This window comes from Pyrus communis, chromosome 14, assembly GCF_963583255.1.
Source record: "Pyrus communis chromosome 14, drPyrComm1.1, whole genome shotgun sequence".
Lineage (NCBI taxonomy): Eukaryota > Viridiplantae > Streptophyta > Magnoliopsida > Rosales > Rosaceae > Pyrus > Pyrus communis.
This window is the reverse complement of record NC_084816.1, coordinates 17,989,877-17,995,141: the sequence shown is the minus strand read 5'-3', so window position 1 is coordinate 17,995,141 and position 5,265 is coordinate 17,989,877. Positions and strand designations below refer to the sequence as shown.

At 38.9% G+C, this 5,265-nt stretch overlaps 1 pseudogene; it reads right to left on the bottom strand.

Moving 5' to 3' along the window:
- Nucleotides 1-704: 704 nt before the first annotated feature.
- LOC137714488 (uncharacterized) lies at nucleotides 705-3,321 on the bottom strand (annotated as a pseudogene).
- Between the last annotated feature and the right edge of the window lie 1,944 nt (nucleotides 3,322-5,265).

Sequence of the window (5,265 nt, the reverse complement as noted above, 5' to 3'; positions counted from 1 at the left end):
CACACACATATCACTTGCAATTGATGCTAGGACTTTCTTACATAATTCTTTGTCTGTTAGTGGATCGAACCGTGCAAGAGCTAGAAGTGACAGCCATTAAGTGGAGAATTTCCATCTATTTGTTGTCTCATTCGCTACCTCATATTACTGTATCTCTATATAAGTGCAGAGAAAAAGTAAAATCTATAGTTGAGTAAGATTCGATAGAAGGACAAAATGACACGAAGCAAAACACCCATTCTTAGAACTAATTTTTAAGATGTAAAGTTAATCGAGTTGTCGAGGCAATGTGTCCCCTTATGCCCCCAAGTTCAAATCTTTGTTTTTCTTCTTCTATAATATAGCTCCAAAAACAATATGTTAGAATGTCATTACTTTGGGAAGTTATTTCCCTAAACCAGTGGAGCCTCTTAATTTGGACGAAATTGGAGTTTGTGTCTCTTAGTTAAAACTATCAGAGATTTGGTATCTGGATTTTGAAAGATGCAGAGCATTGTTTCTTAAGGCTAATGAAAATATGGAGCATTGCTCCAATTTACCATATAATTTTTTCTCCACTTGTTAAGTTAGATTCCTAAGCCCGAGAAAGTTTATTAATATACAACTATGAAAAGAGAACGTGAAGCAAAAAACTCTGGAGTTGGAACTTTGGAATTAAATTAGCTATTTTTTATGACAAAAGGAAAACTGCAATGGTGCCATTTCTACAAGGTTGCAATCAACATACCATGGATTTTAGCTATAAGATCATTGGAAACCACTGTTGATTGAGAAGTCTAAGATGAAACTCTTTCATTTTTATGTGAGTTCAAAATATCAATGGAAGCTTCCCTACTAGAATGATCACCCACACTGATTGATTTGACTTTGTATAGATCTTCCCTTCTTCTAGTTCTGCTCCTTTTTGAGACGCGGGTTTCCTATGCTTCACAGATGTGCTCCGGTGCTCATGCTCATTTTCAAAGGAGTTGATGTGCTTGTGCCAACACTTATAATGCTGGTGCTCATCATCAGAAGAGTCACTATGCTTATCTCTACGTCGAGAATTTTGATGTGCATTATCAGAGCATTCGTGCTTGTGCCTTTTTTTTGGCTGATGTTCATCATCAAAGTTATTGCTCTTATGCCTACCCTGTGAGTGCCGATGCTTCTTGTCATTAGAGTTGTCATGCTTGTGACGGCGCCGAGAGTCTCTATCCTTAGAAAATGAATGTCTTTTATGCTTATGTATGTCCCTACCGCTTTCTAAAGAATGATGAGACCGATGCTTCTTCCTCGAGTGCTTGTGAACCTTTTTATTTTCTTCCTTTTCCTCTTGTTGCAAATCATTGTCAACTTCTTCTCCTTTATACCTTTTAGAATGGTAGCTCATCTTTGAACACCGCTCATTACATTCATCAGCAGAAATTTTCTTCTATAACTTCTCAACCTTATCTAAAAGATCAGATTGTAAGGGAGCTAAACTGTTTTCTCTTTCTTTAGCTAAATGATTTATAATTCATTACTTTATGAGGAAATCCCTGACTCTGGTGGTTCAGCCGATAAGCCGAGCAATGATTCACTTTTCAAAAAAACAGGTTCATTTTTTATCATAGCTGCAAACATCATTGCTCATTTCAATCTCTCTGCCTTCAACTTTTGCTATCTAGTCAAGGATGCTTCTGAGGAGTCTGGCTTATTTGCAGCTGCAAGGGCAACCGTCTTAGCAATAACCTTTGCAACATGGACATGAACGTGAGGCTCTCCAGAACAATTTGCCTTTCGGATAGAAATGTGAAGTTGAGATGTATGTACTCTCCCTAAGCTCAAATTTTGCCCACCCTCATTACTAGAAGCTTGATCTATACCACTCAATGATTTTGGGAACATCTTTAAACCTGGATTCTTAGTGCTTATTATGGCTACTTAAAGAATAGATGCAACTGCATCTAGGCTGACTCTAGACTAAGCTTCGTTATCTTTGATAGATGGATCATTTCTATCCTTCTTTGATGTGCCAATTACCATCTTAAAATTTTCTTCTTGCCATTATCAAAAAATAAATCATAACCAGCAGATTTTGAGGAGACATTATCACCTTCCTTAGCAGTTTTCTTGTCCATTACATGCCTTACTGACTCGTGCTTCTCAGAAACCAAGCCATTGCCAGATTACTTGGACTACAGTGGAAGGACATGCATAAATATCAATAATGTGAAACACTGGAGTATCATTCAACCAGAGACTACAAGGACTCAAAATTTCACAATGTAGATTCAACCTTTATATAAATAAAAATTTGACTTCAAACATTTACACTAGCAATTGGAAGAATCTGTATTCATGTGTATATGCATTAGTATTTACTTATAGACCCTGGGAGGATTTGGCGCATTATCGAGTAAGTGTTTTTTTGTGTGTGGAGAATTATCGAATAAGTGTTTATGTATGCTATCTGCAGATGTTACAGTAACAACTGCAAATACAAGTTGAGAGGAAGATCATGTTCCTTTTGTGGTGCAGCTGGAATTCGTTATCATCTGTGGTAATCGTCTTTTACTTAAGTTGTATGAAACTGCTTGGGTGTTTTTGAAGTGTCGACAATAAAATCCTTTCCTTCTGTTAACTTAATTATTCTAAGTTTGTTTCTATTAGATGATGAAGTAGCCGATCAGAGCCTATTTGAAACTCAAGAAGAGATTGAAGTTGGTGAAATGCCCACAGTGGCAAGTAAGGAATTGAAATTGGAAATTATGAAGTGGCAACTTTTGTTTGATCTGAGTGTAAAGTTAGTGGATGGAACTTTTGTTGCAGTTATACTTGTGAAGTTTCAGATTTTCATTAAACTTTAGGTAAACTTTACAAGGCTTTATACACCAAGAGGTTTACAGAATATAGGGGTCCTGCAGCAGTTATACAATACATTTAAATACAAATTACTTTTAAATGATAATAGCTCATCCTAACTGCCTTTGTCTACACTACCCCGCAAACTTGACACTGGAGAAAAGACAAGTTTGGAACACAAGGACTGAAAACGCGTCTTCGACAAGCCTTTCGTAAAAAGATCAACTAGTTGCGAAACGGAAGGACAAAAGTGAACATGATAAGTTCCTGAAGCAACACGTTCCCGGATGAAATGAGTTTCGTGTGAGCATGAAAGACTGGATTAGCAGCCATATATATGGCATACAAATTGTCATAATGCATCAGTATTGGCTAAAAAACTGGTACACGAACCTCACGCAAAAGACCCATTATCCAAATAGAATCAGCACATACAAAGGCAAGAGCCCGATACTCCGCTTCGGCGCTAGATCGAGAGATCGTCCGTTGTTTCATAGCACACCAAGAAATCAGATTGTCACCAAGAAAAATACAAAAGCCAATGATGGAACGACGTGTGTCAGGGCACCCTGCCCAGTTGGCATCATAATAAGCAATGAGACGAAACGGTTATGAAGACGAAGTTAAGCGAAGTCCTATACCCAAGTTGCTTTTTAGATAACTCAATATTCGCTTAAGCACCGGTGTGTGCAGAAAGTTGAGTCTTGGCTGCTATAGGTATGGAACAAGGTTTACACTCTAATAAGTCACCACGTTGTAATAACTCCAAAGTATATTTGTTATGACACAAGTGAATGCCATTGGATAAATAAGATACCTCTATGCTAAGGAAATAGTGCAGCTTACCAAGATCCTTTAGTTCAAACTCAGTGCTCAAAGTTTGAATAAAAGATTAAATCAAGGGAGAGGAATTACCCGTCAAAACAATGTCATCCATATATAGAAGAAAACCAAAGACAATGGAGCCATGATGATATGTAAACATCGAAGGCCCGACTTTGAACAAAGCCTACCTGAATGAGAAAAGTGTTTAGACGTTGAAACCAAGCTCGCGGAGCTTGTTTAAGACCGTAGATGGCTTTTCAAAGCTTACAAACATAATTGGGACGATTGGGATCAACAAATCCAGGTGGTTAGGTCATATAAAGCTCTTCCATAAGTGAACCATGGAGAAATGCATTCTTCACGTCAAGTTTATCTATCGGCTAACCAAAGGACACGACAAGGTTGAGCACAATTTGAATCATGGTAGGCTTCATAACGGGACTAAAGGTCTCTATGTAATCAACCCCAAGCTGTTGATGGAAACCTTTGGCGACAAGACGCGCCTTGTAATGCTCTATCGATCCATCAGAATGATGCTTTATTTTGAGCACCCATTTACATCCGACAGTGTTAACATAAAGAACATGAGGAATTAAAGTTCATATACCTTGTTTGATCAAGGCATTGAACTCACCAACATAACCTAGCACCACTTAGGAGACCGTAAGGCTTATGTAAAACAAGTGGGCTCCACATCGGATTCAACAAAGGCAGTCATCGTAGAGGGAATATGATGACGACTAGCAAAGTAGGCCTTGGTTTTGGGTTTGAAAATTCCAGACTTGGACCGTGTGTGAGGTCCTGAGGAAGAAGCATAGGCCACGCTACTAGCTGACAACTGAGATGTATGTGGATGTGATTGGTGTTGCTGAGTTGCAGTAGGAATTGACGTAAGGACAATTGTAAATGTTTTGACAGTAGTTAGTTCCAGATTTTGAGGTACAATCACGATGTTGTAGGCAGAATGGGTGCCACGCCACCAGCTGGCAAGAGAGATGTATGTGGATGGAAGGGTTGCTGCTGAATTGCAGCAGGGACCAACGCGGGGACAGTAACAAACGTGTTGACATTGGCTAGTTCCAGACTTTGAGGCATAGTCTCGGGTTGCGTGGAGGACAACATGGGTGACAAGGCATTGTTGTGCTGAAATGGGGCAGGTATGGGGATAATAGGAACAAATACCAAGTCTGATTGTTGCACAGAAAACGATGCCATATAAGAGTGGAATGGGAAATCATCCTCATTGAACTTAACATGATGGGACAGGTATACACGTTTAGTGGGGGGATGAAAGCAACGATAACCTTTATATTGGTCACTGTAGCCAAGAAAAACACATGACAAAAATCTAAGTTGCAGTTTGTTAGTTGCATAATCACCTAGATATGGAAAACAAGCACACCTAAACGTGCACAAAGCCATATAATCAGGAGCTCGGCTAAATAAAATTTGAAACAGAGAAGCCCAGTTGAGAATATAAGTGGGTAGCCGATGAATTATATAAATAGCGGTGCAAAGTACCTTAGCCCAAAATTTATGTGGAAGATTGGTAGCAAGTAACATGGTGTGTCCCATTTCTGAGATATGACGGTGTTTGCGTTCTGCAAGTCCATT